The 17,249-nt window shown below is 41.1% G+C and overlaps 1 protein-coding gene across 10 annotated transcripts in view; it reads left to right on the top strand.

The window, feature by feature from the left end:
* r3hdm2 (R3H domain containing 2) overlaps positions 1-17,249 on the top strand; it is a 53,240-nt gene continuing 35,991 nt past the window's right edge. For 6 of the 10 annotated variants that reach the window (XM_080495691.1, XM_080495689.1, XM_080495684.1 and 3 more), the window contains exons 1-2: positions 1-286; positions 1,820-1,862. The gene's annotated coding sequence lies outside the window, so the exon portion shown is untranslated. Of the gene's footprint in view, positions 287-1,736; positions 1,863-16,598; positions 16,655-17,249 lie in introns of those variants that run through there. The other 4 variants (XM_080495686.1, XM_080495688.1, XM_080495685.1 and 1 more) reach the window with 4 other exon arrangements.

The following is a 17,249-nucleotide window of genomic DNA, read 5'->3' as shown; positions in this document are numbered from 1 at the left end:
TATAGCATTTTGCTTCTTCTTTTTTTTTTTTTTTTTCCTCTTTTCTTGTGCTTCTATTATTTGGCGGTTTGGTTGTTATTTAGAAGGACTCCCGTCACAGACTCGCGCACCGCCGTCCGCCGCCGCTCTCTACCTGACGTTACCGTTCACGCCGCTCTGCACGCGCAGGGCGCTGTTTTGACAGTCAGTGAACCATCACCATTATATTAGCATCGGTAAGTCATTCGCGGAGCTGGCTAACCGCAGCGGCTACCTGTTCCAGCGCCGCTGTCTGTTTTATCACAAGGTACGTTTTGCTCCAGCGGTGCAATGCCTCGCCGGCGAGACGGTGGTGATACAATCGCTGGGGTTTGTTGAGGCTTGGTTGCTCGTGTACACAGAAAAGAAAAGGCTAACTAGCGAGCTAGCGTTAGCTACATGGCTAGCACTGAAGGTGGCTAATTATACTCGCGGACGACGATGAAGTTAGCTTCCGAATCGTAGTTAGTTATTTGGATGAGAGGGTAAAACTTTTTTTTTTAATCTGTCGTAAAATAGTTCATGCCAAATCTGCATACAAAATTGTTTCCACTGACTCCTGAAACATTTATTTCACTTATTAAAATGCTTTTAAGGAAACTACTGTTATTGTTTCATATCGGGAGTAACTTATTTGGTTTACAGACTAAAACTCTTTACATCAAAACCAGAAGAATTAGATTTGACAAATCTAGACTGGACATTCTCAGACTGAGACACTGCAATTTGATTAACGCCACTGAATTAAGTCCAGATTAAAAACACTTATTCTTAGATCTCTATAATCCAAAAACAGACCACAGATTAATCTAAAGACAGTCTCTGTTTAGTGAAAGTCTCATTCTGCCTACTTCAGACACAGAAAAGAAAGAATTAGTTTTGATCTCTTGTAAACCAGCTCTACAGTCTGGAAGGGATCATCAAGGAGTATTATTGTTTACTACACAGAATGAACGGCCCAGGTTGGTCTTTTTGTTCAAACATGCTTTAAATAATTAATTGACTTTCTGAAATGTATCTGTCCAGATTTGACCCATTTGAGTTCAGATAAGATCAGACTTTGTTGTTCCCACCTAGGGAAATTCAGTCACAACAGCTCCACAGGATAGTGGCACACAAGAGAATATATATATATATATATATATATATATATATATATATATATATATATATATACACACACACACACACAAAGGAGAACCAGATGGAAAAATTCAAGCAGTAATAATTAAATATATAAATATTCAGTGTTCAGTTTAATGGGTATTCACGCTATGCCTGGCCTTTTGTAAATCCAGTGAAATGTAAAGTGTAATAGTTTACATTCTCTAAAGTAGAAGGCGACGTGTATAAAATTAAGGACTGTGATTGTGTGTCTCCAGGGATAAACCAGTATGCATTTGGAAAGTCTCAACTATAGAGGAAGGTTACATGTTGCAAAACAAAACAAACAAACAAAAAATGCCTCAGTTGATTTTTATCATGTAAACATAATTTACTATCAAAGCTTGACTCTGAACATCTTTTGTGGTTTCGCAGTATAAACTTTTTAACAAGCGGCGAATCTGTTGCTTGCAACTTAAAGTTAAGTTTTCGCTTTACCGTTGAAGCGGAAGCGTCGATTCGGAAGCCAACTTCAGCGCGCCTCTCCGCTGGAGGAAGGCAGCTAATACCGCGAGCTAGCTATTGTTGGTGTGTGTGTATGTATGTGTGTGAGTGTGAGTGTGTGTGTGTGCGGGCTAATATCTCCAGTCAGCTGCACGGCCACGACTCTGACCGCACTGCCATCTGCTCTCGACAGACACAACTTGAAGGAGCCCCCCGGACGCACGGCCACCGAGACGGTAAGCCGCACCGCCGCGACGAGCTGAGATAACTTGAAATCGATGGGCTGCTATCAGTAGTCAGATATGAAGCGCAACGTTAAGCACCATCTTTAAAGTCCGCCTTCTCCATGACACACACACACACACACACACACACACACACACACACACATATATACACACACACACACACATACACTCAAACACGACATGGCCATGTTAACATTTTATCGTCCCGATCGCAACTGAGAGAGCCTTTGATGGAAGTTGTATGAATGAAGTGATGGTTTGCTCAAATTAATCAGATGAAATGTTTGCAGCGAATCATCGAGTGGTGACTACACAGTGTTATTTATGGCATTGTAACCTGGTTTGTGTGAGTGCATGCGTTCACTGATTGGTCGGTAACTCCACTAAACAAGATATAGATGTGTTGTTAAATGGTCAAGAAGTGACATGGCTATGAATGATTGAATGATGGTGGCTCGTGGAAGTTACCCCATTTAGATACTTGTCCACATATAGTTACACCACAGTGTAATCTTGTTGGCATTGTTTCAAGGTGATCATTGTGTTCGGCAGGTCTCCGTGTCTGTAGTGTCACACTCCAAACTAAGGTGATGTTATTCATCATGCCTTTACCTCCACTTTTCCCACACTCAAAATGAAAATAGGCAGCAACACTGTTGTGACACACACGTTGGGATGACTGCACAGGCGAGCCCAGCTGTGATTCAAACATCTGCTCTGGGAAGTGTGTATGTATATGTATGTATGTGTGTGTGTGAGAGAGCTGGCATTGGCTAGTCATGTGATCCTGGGATTTGCCATCAACAGACAGGCACTGCTAACACAGTCGCAATTGATGTTGAGATTGTCATGAAAATATCACAATTCGTCACTCCCTGTTTGCAGACTTGAGTGAAATCGATGAGGACTCAAGGAGGCAGGTCCTGCAAGAGCATGTTTTTTTTTTCTTCTTTTTTTTTCTTGTTTAAAGCCTTCGTTGACTCTGCTTTTTTTTGGAGTCGTCCATCTGCATTATAGCCGTGTGCTTCTTCCAAATGATGCATGAAGCTGTATGTCGTTTCTCAGCAACACTGAATCGGATTGCTGGTGTGAGGGCTGTATCATTGAGAAAAGGCTTATCCATAGTAAGATCTGGTGGGGGTGAGTCATTGAATCAACAGTCTACTGTTGCTAAGGCCACCAATAAAAAAAAAAGATGAAGTATCCTGCCTCCTGTTCACCATATTTACCCCCTTGCACCCTGCAGCTTGGGGATTTTTCACACATCTCTGGAAAGTTTGTGTCGCTTCTGAGACCCCATTAGATTGATAATTAAGTGTATTGCAATCAGAAAGTCCAACTTTTGTCTATTCTAAAAATGACAAAAGATGTTTTTTTTTTCTGGTTGTTAATATGTATGAATAGAATCAGGGTTGGTTTTTTTTTTTCTTCCCCATGCACCAGAAGAACACGCGATACTGTGTGTCGGGGGTAGTCCGCTTGCTTTTACTGTATTCACATTCTTCAATCAAATATTTATGCACCACAAGATGGCCAGTGTTGACGAGTTTTTAATACAGTATTTTTAGGACTGATGTAATGGAAATAGGCAGCTGTTATTTAATAAGATGTAGTCTGTTTATTTGTCAGCCAGGTATCCATATCTGCTTCTGTCTGGATCTGTGTTTGCAGCAGCATAAGTAGAAGAGTGGCTTTTTCTAGAGAGATTTGAAGAGCTATTTATAGATCTCTGCCAGAGCACCGAGCGTGGTGCTGCTGCTGCTGCTTCTGTCTTTTCTCTTAACCGCTCCTGCTTCTGTTTCTCTCTCCATCTTTTACGTGCTCCTTCTTCTTTTCCTGTTTTCTGCCTTTTCCCAGCTGCTTTTTGTCAACACGTCTTCCCCTCTCAGCTTTTGTCATTCTTCAGTTTTTCCAACTACCGCCCGCCTCAGCTTGCTTTGATGTAAATTATTGATCAGAAGGGAGGTGACTGGTTGCATGGCTGTAAGTCTGGCTGCAGATTGGGTAGATCAGTCTGACTGACTTCAGTGTTGGTTCTGCAACGCCAGGGTGCTTTCTGCACAAGTGTGAAGAGAAAACCCGACTAAAAGTTTGTCACAAGTGGAAATGTATGACATAAACAAGTCGTGTTGTCCACATTTTCGGACGTGGCCAAAGACACTTGTAGCTTCATTTAAAGATTACGCTGATAATGGAGCTCACTGAACTCATGAGGAATCATAAGCGAAGTAGAAAGTGTTCTTCTCCGTTCAAAGTTGTGCTTTAAATGATAGGTTTGGCAGGTGTTTTCTAAAGGCTATAACTTAGCCTGATGCTGCATGTATAAACGCTAGCACCTTGCCTGGGTTCACAAATGGCTCAACGGTGGTATCTCAGGCTCCTGATCCTTGTTTGACTCCTCCCCTTTCTTCTTCCGTTAATGCAACTCCGTCTCCTGCCAGCCTGAGAAGGACACTACCTGACTGCTCAAGTGCAAAAGAAATGGCTGGACTGGTTTTGAAGCATTAGGTGGCATTAGTGCATGCCATCCGTCTTTATCCCAGTCATGTGGTCAACCTGAGACAAACCCTTTTTCCAAAGCCATTTAAGGATTGCAGAGTCATTAGTTGCTTTCCTTTCGTACCATAGAAAAGTAAAATAAAAAAAAACCAAAACAAGTTGTGAGGTGGGATCCGTCACACCTTTTGTCCACTCCCTGTAGTTAGACTTATTCAGTCCACAGATCTCAACTGTGTCGAGGTGGTTGTGGCAATGTTGCAGCTATTCTGACTAATCAATTTGAAGTGAAATCTACTAATACATTTAAAAACTCTTTAAATATTCACTACCCATATGAGCCCAGTGAGACGTGTAAACACGAACCACTTTGCCTGCAATTGCTTTGCATTTCAAAAATCAAATCTAACATTTACTTCTCTGACGTAAACTAGTAACAAAAATGTAACAGGCCCTTATCTTTATAGGACATGTTTTATGATTGAAGCTCATGCTTTGAAAAGTACATTTCCCTTTGAAATACATTGGCATTTTCCCGGCAACTATTTTCTCTGTCATGTAAATCAAGTCTCAATTAAGGCTCATCAATTAATTAAAAATATGACAAAGATCAAAAAACGATCAAGATTTAGCTCAATTCATTAATTATTTTAAACATTGTCAAGAACAATGTTGTAGAGCCTGTTTAACACCTTTAATCACAGTCTTCAACAGCTATGTTGGATTTAATGCCGCGAAGTACAAGGCACTTTTGTGCCACATTGTAGTTTGGAGTTTGTGTCTTGCCATGGTAAATTCAGGCTTAATAAACTCCCTAAAGCCCTTATGTTCAACCAAGTGGATGTAGATCTTGCCGAGTCAATGTCGTGATGATCTGCGTTATCTTCGCAGACATAAGATGACAGTGTTTCTGGGTAAATGATATCATCACTGATAGTAGTAGCTGTTGTTCTGCATTAGTTAAAAGTAAAATGCTTGGAATTAATGCAGGTGTGCTTGATCAGGTGGAGTGACGATGTGACTGTTTATATTCATGATACATCCTATACAATGGGTCTGTGTGGGCGGAGCCAGTCCAGCTCACACAGGCACAGCAGATTCTGAATGCAGCACTTATGATCCAATGCTCAAATGGCTGAAAATCTAGGAAAGACACAATCTCGGCCAATAAACTTTGAACGTAACATTTGTGGACCAACGAGACCACGTGCAAGTCTCTTAAAAGCTGTATAATATGACTCCTTCGATATTTCTGATGCCAACCAATCGGGGACTGTATGCTTGATCATTTGGCTGACTTGCCATAATTATCCCTTATTCAAACTAGGGATTTTTAAAGTGTAGTCCCATGGGAATTAAACATTAGAAAACTGTCATCAGGGATAGATCTTAATTTTTTCCCGCCACTCGTCGAGTGGACTAGTGAGCCTTGCACTCGTTCTGCAGAAAGACCGCGTTAAGATCGGCCCCTGGTCATGTTGGAGGATTGTCTAGTATTTCCATTTGACCTTCAGAACCTGAAAACCTTTCCTGGGCGTGTTTGATGATTACATGCATGCTTCACCTGATGAAACGACTTCTTTCGTTTGAACATTATAATGAACTAGTTAGCCTCACCAGTGGTCTGTTCTCTCTAAACATTGCTGGTGCCAAGAGTTTGTGCACTTTCTGTTCCTTTTCTTGGCTCCACAGGTGATGGATCCACTATATTTCTGGTCACTGGTGTGCTGTCAGTGAAACGTTCTCTCCACCTATACTCTTTACACCGGCGTTGTAGAATATTACTATCTTTTGTCCTCAACTCACACGCAATAGAAAACACAGTTGTCTGTTTCGTCTATTTGTAGTTATTGTTCTTGCCCCTTGTACTGGTCAGTCCTTTTGTTGCTCATTTTCACATTTACATTTACTCATTTAAAGCAATTTCAATAGCTTTGGGCCTCAAGTCTGCTGCATTTACTGATTTGCAATGTACAGCAGGGATGAAATTCATGATGGCTATGAAGCAATTACTCCACTAAAAGTTAGAAATTAATGATAGCCATTGCAGATGTAGGATTAAAAAAAACGTAGCCGCGGCAATCCTAGCTGCTGATTAGGAAAAAAAAAATGCTTGAAGTACAATTTGAAAACTGTAAGAATAATGCTATTGCTTTGAAATGTGTATTGATGATTGATTTACCGACATAGTATGAAGACTGCTGCAAATGTGGGCTCACCTGAAAATGGTAAAATTTAATGCACAAGTCGACGCAACCACATCAGAGCTAGAAAATGACAGTGTTATGTTCTGCTGCAGTGTGTCTTCGTGTACTTAGGTGCACCAAAAACGTTACACACCCATATGTTTTGATGCATTGGGAAATTTACAAATTGGTAAACATGCTTCACAAAATATTACTACTGATCTGAGCACTGCAACCCATTGTGGACTAAGTGAGAAAGAAGATGGATGGATGGTCTGTGCATAATCATACAGATACTGCGTGTTGAGTGACTTCATTTGTCATCTTGTTCATATTTGTAGCCCAAAAATGAACTCTACTGATTAACATATTGATCTATTGTCTGGTCTTGGTTGTCAAATATGGGCAAGCTAGAATACTGCCCAACAAGGCTACAACATTTTTGAAAGAATAAAGATTCAAGATAATTTGTCTTTTATATTGTGCAGTATGAGTATGTTCAGAAAAAGAAGTTAATAAATAAGTAAAGAAGAAGAATAAGGCATATTATAAAGAAACCTGGCCAGATACTGTCTGCCTAAGAACTTAGTTACCTACGAAACAGACATCGCTGCCACTTTGTGTGAGTTCCCAGTTGGCATTTCCTTTGATGCTGAACTTTTGACTGCCTCTTTTCCTCTGCGTCTTTCAGCTGCTGTTTGCAGTCAGGGGGCTGCAGGGAGAACATGCAAATGTTTTCTTGGGGGGATTAAGGTTTTTCCTTGCTAATGAGCTGCTATGATTATTTCCCTCCACTATCTTCACTTCAAAAAACCTCTCGTTACATTGCTTTATTTTGACCGGTGCAGCAGTCCTCTGTTTCACCAGCAGCTGTCAGTACTTTTAAGCTTCTTCAGTTTAACCAGGGACAGGCAACAGATAATGTCTCTGGATATTTCCATAAAATGGAGAGCGATGAATGTGACTATAGTGTGCTCGGGTCTGTGTCTTTTGCCTGCCACCGGATGCACGCCGTGTGTTTTGCAAAAATGGAATGAACCTAAACTGAAGCGTTGAGCGCATAAATGTATTTACTGTAGGCTCTCGTTACCAAGTCCTGCTGTTGTATTTAGTGACGGAGCAGCTGATCCATGCAGCCCTCCAAACCGCTGGGCTTCTTTCATGCCCTGGTTTGGCTGTCATTGCAATTATATTGTTTCGCAGAAGCATAGAGCCAACAAGATATGCAAGAGAGAGAATCCACACAAAAAGGGAGGGTTGGAAGAGAAGGGAGCGGTGCGAACTGCGTACATGATAGCAGAAGAGTGAGTGGTAGAGAGCCAGAAGCAGCCAGCAAGGTTTTCTGTTTTAGTGTTGTGCTTGTGCTTCATTCAGAAAAAGAAAGGGGGCAGTCGAAATACTTCTGGCCGTTTTCATGAAAGCCATTAAGAAAACAAACCTGCTCGTGCCTACAGATTGGAAGGGGACCGAGCAAGCGTGATGGCGAAGAAAAGAGAATGAGCTGAAGACAGTGACAGACCTCAACACTCCTGAAACTGCTGTTTTCCTGATGCACAGAATGGAATGTACTCGCTTCTACTACTTAGGCAAAACTAATGTCAGCGCTGTCGAGAGCCAGAGCCGTTTCTGCTGCTGATTCTCCTGCGATAATGTGCTTTTATCTGTGAGACACCTGATCTGACTTGGCTGGAGATCCTGAGCTGAACTCTAAATACAGTAAGGACGTATATATCTGTGTGTCTTTGGCAGTGGGTGTTAATAATTTGAAGGTGAAATGCAGTTCCTTTAGCTAAAGAATTGGGTTTAACATGCAGCGTTGCCACAATTATAATCCCGCCAGATCGTGGCACATTTCATTATTGCTCATTGTAAAGTTCCTGCAGCAATTCCTTTAATTATGCCTCATTAACAGTGTAAAAGGTAGCGGTGTTCACTGTGAGACACTTTGATACGGTGCCTACTTGTATAAGTGCTAATCATTATATCAATTTGTCAGCGTTGTAAGGACAATCATGTTTCATTTTGTGTAGTTACTTATTTTTTTTAATTAAAATTTTTTTTTTTTTACACTTGTCGTCAGACTTGTACGTTTCTGTCATATATAGGGCACTTTACTAGTGCTTGTATCTCGGGGTCTGTTTTATCTTCACATGTTAATGTAGCGACACCCTCCAAACATGTTTCGTGAGGCAAACGCTGAGGTAATGAGGAATTCCCTTCCACTGTGCCTGTCTAGGAGGGTGGAGGTGGTCTGGTGGGGTGTATAGTCACTGAGAAGTAGGCGTTGCTCTGCAACACTGTCATACTGAGGAGGGAGGGAGGGAGGGAGGGAGGGGAGCCTGGAAGAAGGACAACCTATGGGCTTACATAAGGCATGTGGAAAGTCCTGTAGTCACAAACTTCAAGTTTCTCCTCGCCGACCCTCTTGATTTGACGTTGCAGTCATGAGTTGCTATTGTGATTGTTAATGAATGCATCCAAAATGGGGAAATGCTATTTGGTTCGGCAATGTGTGTGTTTACCTATATGGCTGCTTGTGTAGATGTATTTGCCTCTTTATTTGTCGAACACGGTGTGCGGGAACGGAGAGAATAGAGAGGTGAGAGAAGGAGAGGCAGCACAAGTGTGAGAGAAAGCACAACAGCAGAGCCCTCTTGAATAAAAAATCTGTTGCTATAAATAGCACGCCATCCTCATGGCCTGAGCTCTGTTTCAGGCATGGAAGACCTCTGGCTTTCCCTCTTCTTTGCTTCTCTGCCGGTTAAAAGTTGATCAAATTTCATATTTACAAACCTCATCATTTCTTTCTTTAATTTGTTTTCTATTAACCTTTGGCTATATCCGTCTCATGCTGGATGTGACTTGTTTATATAATGTCTGTCTTTTTGTGCAGGCGTATGCATCACTTTCAGCCGTAAGATAAATCAGAATACATCAGTGTCTTAAGCTGTGCATCACAATTCAACTAGCTTGATGAACTAACACCGATCACATGAGTTTACCTTCTTGTCAGTTAAAAAAAGGTAAGCATCTGCCGAAGCAACCTCATATTAGATGGTAACGGTCCGATTGGCATCAGTTTGCCTGAGCTAATAACACAATCTTCCTTTTGTCAGCTTAGTAGACATGTTAGCCCTTTCCTAAACAAGGCAGTGACTAAAACCAGGTGGTGGCTCACATAATGAAGTTAAGCCTCCTCAAGGTATAGAATAGTGTTTAAACAATGTTTGCGTTTGTGTGTATATGTGCATCCCTGTCAGTGGGTATGACCACTACTGTTGTTTGTGACTTTGAAGCTCTGCTCCCCAGGTAGTTCATGCTCCTCCAGCCTCACTTCTGCATTGTAATTGCCAATGCGTGGGAAAAAGTACTGAGTACGAAAGGGAAGAAGCACAAGAGGGTGAAAGGAAGGGAGGAAAAAATCAATAGCAAACCCTGGAGTATAGCTGCTATAATTGCCTTTAAAGTCAGGAGGTTCACACTTTCTCATCTGTAAATTTTCAAGAAAGAAGTGTAAACTTCTTTGGTTTAGATTAATAACTATTACCCATGAGAAAGATACCAAAATGGGTTAAAACCTTAACAATCCCTCAAGAGTTTTTACACTGAAAGGGCAACCTACTATTACACCCGACCCCCAACCCTACCTTCATCCCCAAAAACTTGATTTGCTGCCAGCAGTAAAAAAAAACGCAATTAAACAAGACAAATGAGAACTACGAACAATTAAATCAAAGTGGCTCACATTGCATTGTTTAAAAGGCCAATTACAGGAGTAATAATATAGTTCATGGTTCTGCTATTCTTGCATTTCCTCACAGTATCTGCAGCTTGAGGGATGTAACCTAAAGTCCTCAAGAGAATATTAAAACTATTGGAAATGGTCCTAAAAATCAAGTGATGACAGGCAAACAGCTGCACCAGGATGTTTGTCAGAAGACCTTTCAATGTATTCAAGTAGATACTTGAACATGATATGGCAAGAAGTTATTGAGAAACCCAATAAGGATTCTTGTTTATACTGTTATAGTTTGGTGTCGTAAGTATTTTTTTTTTCCTTCTACAAAAATTTTGTGTAGTTTGAAATTCAGCCACTGGAACTACTAGCAAGGTTTTCTACATAGAGGTTACTTTGGGGCTGATGTGTAGGAACAAATGACAGTGTGGTGCAAATTAGGCCAGCCTGACCTTGTATCTGCTGCATGCTCAGTTGAGACTTGCAAGGCCACTCGGTGAAGGGAGCAGCTTAGAGAAAGCATAAGGTCCCAGCAAGAGGTCTCTAAAGCCAATTGATGGCCTTTACAAATATACTGAACAGGCTGAACAGAACTAGTTTTGCTTTGTGGTGTAATCACAAGATTGCGATGATGCAAAGAGAGTTGAAGAAAGGGAGACCGAGAGGCAAGAAAAACTGGAAAAAGGTGGGGACAAATAAGTAGCTGTCAGCCGGAGGTATTGGGAGTGGTTGGCTTTTACAGGTAAACAGATGGCGCAGCACCATGCAACACTGACCTGCCACCGCTGTCAGGTCAGCTATGCGAGGCAGCGACTCACTGCCATGTGCATTTTCTCTAATTAACGCTACCTCCTAACCTGAGCCGGGCATGTCGTGTTGCCAGTCCATCCTCACGCATAGTGTCGGTGAGTTGAAAGCATGTTATGGGGTTGGCAAATTTCATCCCAAATGTTTACGAGATAGTTTTGGAATGAAGACTCTCAACATGTTTATTATTAGGTGAGATTAGGAAATGAACAACTGTATTCAAATATATTGTAGAAGCCCTGCTTAGTCAAGCTTTCATGTCGTTCAGATACCACACGGTATGAATACCATTTTGCATCTCCGGCTCTTACTGCCAAGAGCAGACCTGTCAGCATCTCCCTATTTTCCTATTTTAGCACCGTCTCATTGTTGAAACATTGCAGTTGCCTGTTGTAATGATAATGTATAAAGGACAGAGGGCATGTTGGATCTGCCTGTTCTAAATGTCTGTTACTCCAAATCTGTTTTTTCTGCTTTAATGGTTCCAATGTTGATGGCTAAGCTCGCAGCGCTCTCTTGTGTCATGGTGAGTAGGGATGCACTGATACAGGTTTTTTCACTTCCGATCCAATCCCGATACCCAAATTTGAATATCTGCAGATACCGATATTAGTCCGATACCAGAGCTCTGTTTGCTTTATTCTTATCATTACTGTTGATTTTCTATGAGGCTGTAATAAACTCCTCTCTACTGTAAAGTATGAATGTATGCATGTATTCTCTCAAAACACAACTTGAGGTTAGTATAAGGTCAGAAAAGGAAGCAGTACAAACTATATTTGTTCACTTTGGACAATGTGGGGGTCTGCGTGACATCATCGCATAAGAAACTAGTTCTATCTTTAAAACCTCAGAATCACTTATTAATCCCTGGAGAAATTCTTTAGCAGGGGGTAAAAAGTTGCAATATGATCCAATTAGTCTGGTTTTGACCATTCCTATGACAAAATGGTGCACGAAGTTTGTGATGTTTTTGTGTATTAGGGATATATTTTATGGCATGCATGTCTTTCCTGCAAAAGTTACACCAGTTGCAACTTCATCTCTTGTGACCCTGGGTGTTTAAAACCGGTCTTTAAACATGTGGTCAGTAACGGGTTTATTAGAGAAGTGTGTTTGGCTGGTGGACTAAATGTTTGGACTGAAGTCAATTTTTATTAGTTAATGAAACACATTGGGTGTAAATATTGTATAGCTATTAAAAGCAAATGTGTTATAATTGCTTTAAATTTGTTAAAGCCCATTTCAGCAGTTGATCGTTGACCCGACGTATTCACATTTTTACAGATTCTTCCACCAATGTTCACTTTTGTCAGCTTATAGTTGTTGAAGCCGGGGTACAGCGTTGCTTCATCTTAGACATTCAGTTGTTTCATTGTAAACTTGGTTTAAAGAAGTTGAAAGTTTGGAACGTGTGTGCCTGTGCTCCCCTCTAAAGTATTTACCCATCTACTCTTTTAACATTTCCTAACTTTACTTATTCCCTTCACCCCGTTTCATAGTACACATCATGTTTACTGATTGAAGCTGTCTTGATCTACAGGCAACAGTGCTGAAGAGTACTTGTTCACAGTTTTGACCTAGAGTAGCAAATAAAGTACGCCATATAAATAATAGAAGACTGAGAAGAGCTTTACTCGTATAGTCACAGACGAGGAGGAGGGATAGTAGCCAAAGAAGCTGTGTGTTGACCCTTGCTTATTGCTCCAGCTGTCAGTGGTGGTCCAACTGGAGGATAACCAATAAACAAAAATGCATCTTTAAAATTAACTAAACACATTTTGAGAGATCTGTATTGGCTGGGAACCAGGACCAGGTCTCCTGCATGGCAGTGATATTTCTCCCTATACGTGAATTCTTACAAGGCTTTTAAAGTTATATGAAGCATATAATGGATTATTAGAAAACACTCAAATCCTTTGTGAAAACCAGATGTTCAGAATTATGCGATTCTTATGTGATGGGACGCTAGTTATATTATTTCGGCACCCAGGGGCAAAAATCTAAATTGATGCAATGACACGGCTCTCCTCTTGTCAGTGGAAAAGCAATCGGTTCTTTTGAGTTGTGAGATTTGAACCAACTACGCACTGATACTACCACCAGCACGGAACAAGCACCCAGTACTTCTTGGTGGAAATTTCATACCTATGGGCAATTTAATCCCAGTTTCCACAATGTTTCAAGTGAAAACACATTGCTTTTATATTCAGAAAAGTTTTGCGTTTGGAAAGCAAGTTTTTGAAAACGATGACCATTTACACAGAAACAGTAGAAATGCTGAAAATGATGTATTTTTTCCTAGTGAGTGATGTAGTTGTGTAATAATAATGGGGCCGGAGCATTTTCAAACAATTGTATTCTGGGTGACACCTTTGTCCTGTAAATGGAGCCCCAATACACAACGAGAATGTTCCGTTTTCACTTGAAAACGTTGCCGTGTAAACAGGGACTTGGAGTAACCAGTTCACCTTCCAACACAAGCCGAATGGACTGAAAACTTTAATACCTGGAAAAAACACATATGCACAGGAAGAACATGAGCATTTTGAATCAGGAATATTTTTTCTATGAGGCAAGAAGGCTAATCGGTACATTAATATGCTGCTTATTTATTATTATTATTATTTTTTTATCTATTACATGTTCAGAGATGAGTAAAGGGAGAAATGTTTGTAATTGTGGAAGTTTCTTCCCATGTTCATGAGCTCAGTTGTGTGTGCGTGTGTGTGCATGTGCGTCTTTCATTAGGTATGTGTGTACCTCTGCAAGACCTGTTTGTGCATTTGTTGTCTGGGCTGTGCTGTTCACACAAGTTGTGTGTGGTTGCACTTGCGTCTGTTTGCTGTTTTATGTCTTTATATGAAAACCCAATGATAAATACATTGGGCCTTGTAATTGGGGAAAGGAGGGGGGTCGTGAGAGAGAAAAGGAGAGGAAAATATGGGGGTGTTGAGAGATATGGCTGCCTTTCTCTTGGTGACAGAGCCTGTTGCCATGGAGCTGGTCCTCCCATTGGTGGAAGTCTGCTCCAATCGCTTAACAGTGCAGATTGTTTCATCATTGAGAAGTTTTTCCTCTCTTCCCGTCTCACTATCCACCCCTTGCTCCTCCATCTTTCTCTCTCTCTTTTTTCCCCCCACTCCTCTGTCTCACTTACACTCTCTTTCTCTTCTCGCAGTTTCTCACAATAAAAAAAAAGAGGCTGGTGAATTACATAAGGTTTATAATGAGGGCAGAAGCTGCCATTCAATTTCTTTCCCTCGCAGTTATTCATTCATTTAAATTGGTTCATGTGTAGCAGGCAAAATCTTTTACAAAAGTTACAGTGAATCATGCTCCTCACTATCCAGAGGATTTCAAGGGTGCAAGATGCCGCTCATGACATTTCTTTAATTAGTGACTGATGGGTCACTGTCTTATGTGTTTGTTGAATGAGAATGTTTAAAAAAAACCCTCTTCTTTATTGTTTGGAACTGTCAAGTCTAAAACTGCAATATTTTACAAAAAAAATCAGACAAACTGCAAGGCACCAGTTTCTTTCTTTCTTTTTTTAAAATCTTGAGTCGTTCTCTACAGTTTATACAAAGTTGTTGGTACTACTGCTTTCTAAAAGCTAATAATAATTCTACTTTCCTTTCAAAGACACTGAGTATTGGTTGGGTTTTTAGACTGATGGACCACTTTTGGGATTAGTCTGCCATTATCCATTTTTTTTCCATTTAATTGAATCACCTTATCACCAATATGATTACTTTATTCATTTGTGTTGTCTTGGTTATCTACATAGTTTTCTTTTACGCCCCATGTGATCCTCCCTCCCCCCCAGCAGTTGCTCCTCAGACACAGTTTCTTTCACAGTGGTTGTTCTCATGGTAGCTTTGTTTCTGCTGTCGCTTTCCTGCGCACACTTTCCATTTGTCGTTGCAACCTGGAGTTAAATAAAGAAGCGTGGTTCAACGCAGCGGAAGCTCCCGATGATGCAAGTGATGCATTGGCGTCATGTGACTGAAAATACACCGAGTTGTGAATGAAAGCATGTTAAATGTTCCCTGTATGCAAAACCGGATGAATACAATCAATGCAAAATATGTGTGCTTGAATGTGGTGGAGGCTCATTCATAAAATCTGATTGTTTTTTTAATTTGGAAAAAGCTCCTTTGGTGTTCAGAAAGGATTTTTGTGAAGATGCTGTTTCAATTAGTTATTGACAAAAAAAAGCATCAGTACAGGAGTTGGAGCTGTTAGTGGAACTTCATCGTTTCATTTTTCCTGCTAGTTTCTGCACTAAATAGAAGTGATTATTTAACTGCTTGTTAAATTTTTTCCCACATAGAGTCCAATGTTTCTCTGTCACCCACATTCCTGTGCTCTTGCCTTCATCAATAATGCATTAAAGATCAGGATCCCCTCTCTAGCTCACTCCTCACTGCCACTTCATTATGCAGAAAACAAACAGTTGTGTGGTTGGCCAACATATCGTCTTCTATATCACTCACTTTTTCCTTGGGCTTCTCATCATGTGACGACTTCAGTCTCTTCATACACCACATGTTCGTTCATATGCAGCATAGAACTATACATAGTTTCTAAGTCGCGAAGGCAACCTGAGGAGAGAGAGAGGGAGAGCTTCAGAAAGGTAGGTAGGTAACTAGGGAGGGAGAAGAGGGAAGGAGGGAGAGAATGAGTCATTGCTCGTCCCACAGGACTGAGTGGGCTGGCTGAGTGGAGGAGGATGGCGTCAGCAGCAGGCCTGACAATTTAAGAAGACACATAAAAAGAGGAAGAAAAGGAAAGGGAGAGAGAGAGCTAACATTCAAATGTGGGTGGAAGGAGAGAGAGAGATGTCGATGGGAGGGGTTGACGGGCAGGGGGCGGAAGGCAGGAAGGGGTATCCTCGCAGCACAGAGAGAAACAATGGAGGGGGTGGCAGGGAGGAAGACGGAAAGACATAGACGCAAGAAGAGAAACCCTGTCTTCCGCTCCATTTGACCATTTATGTTCTGTTCATTTGTGTTTTGCGCCTCAAAGATTTTTTTTTTATTTATCTGACTTGGTTGTCGTCGTCATCTAAATTCCCTTCTCTTCTTTTTCTTGACGCCACGACTCGCCTAAAAAAAGTAGCTTATGTCACGAAATAGTCCACTGTTTCCTTGAGAATCATGTGTCCATAATTTGGAGACTGAAGCACGGACTCTATGCCTGCACTGTTCTTCCACAGTCTCTAGTGCTCTGCCAGCCCCCTCGTCCCCTCCCTGCTTGATATTGTGCAACTGACGCAAAGGGGAATCCTCTCTGACACAGGCGAGCTCTGGTGTACACACACACACACACACACACACACACACACACACACACACACACACACACACACACACACACACACACACACACACACACACACACACACACTACTGATATATAATATGAGCAGGCTCTGAGCTTGCACAAACTCTGCCATTACACCACACACACACACACACCAGCCTCCACTCCGAAGACATAACCTTGCTGCCTTTTGTGAAATGGATTCTCTCTGACGTCAAATGGGCGAGGTGCGCTACTGAATACAGAGGAGCTGAACTGGGTCGAGCTGCCTGTGTACGTCTCTCCCACTGCTGTCTGTGGGTTTGTACATGCCTGCTCGCTCCTATTCGCAGCGGTCTGCGCTTCCATTCACTTTCATCCTCCATTCAGCCTCTGCAGAGAAAATGGAGAGGCATGTTTGCGACACATGCGCTTTCATTATGAAATTCTAAATAACACTGTGACTATAGTAATTGATTGGAATGGCGGCTCTTAATAATTACTCACATGGAATTGAGAAGAAATAGACCATGCTTTTTCTCTAATCAGTTGCACTTTGGCTCTCATTAATTAAAAAAAAAAAGAAAGAACCAGGATCCGACAGCTGCTGTGCCCGTTTGTAGAATATTCTTTCACTTTAATCAAACACTAAAATATTGGTCATGGTTTGAGCAAGATGTCATCTTATTTGTGATGTGTCAAGTGTTTGAGAAGAACCTTTTGGTATTTACTTTGTCATGGTTAGTTTGGAAAAATACTTCACTAAAACAATCTGAACCTGACTTTTTTATTTAAACTAATTCACTTTCACATTCATTTTTCTTTGATTGCTCTCTTTATTTT

This window comes from Blennius ocellaris, assembly GCF_963422515.1.
Source record: "Blennius ocellaris genome assembly, chromosome: 4".
Taxonomy (NCBI): domain Eukaryota; kingdom Metazoa; phylum Chordata; class Actinopteri; order Blenniiformes; family Blenniidae; genus Blennius; species Blennius ocellaris.
The sequence above is the reverse complement of the archived record's forward strand: the minus strand, read 5'-3'. Positions and strand labels throughout refer to the sequence as shown.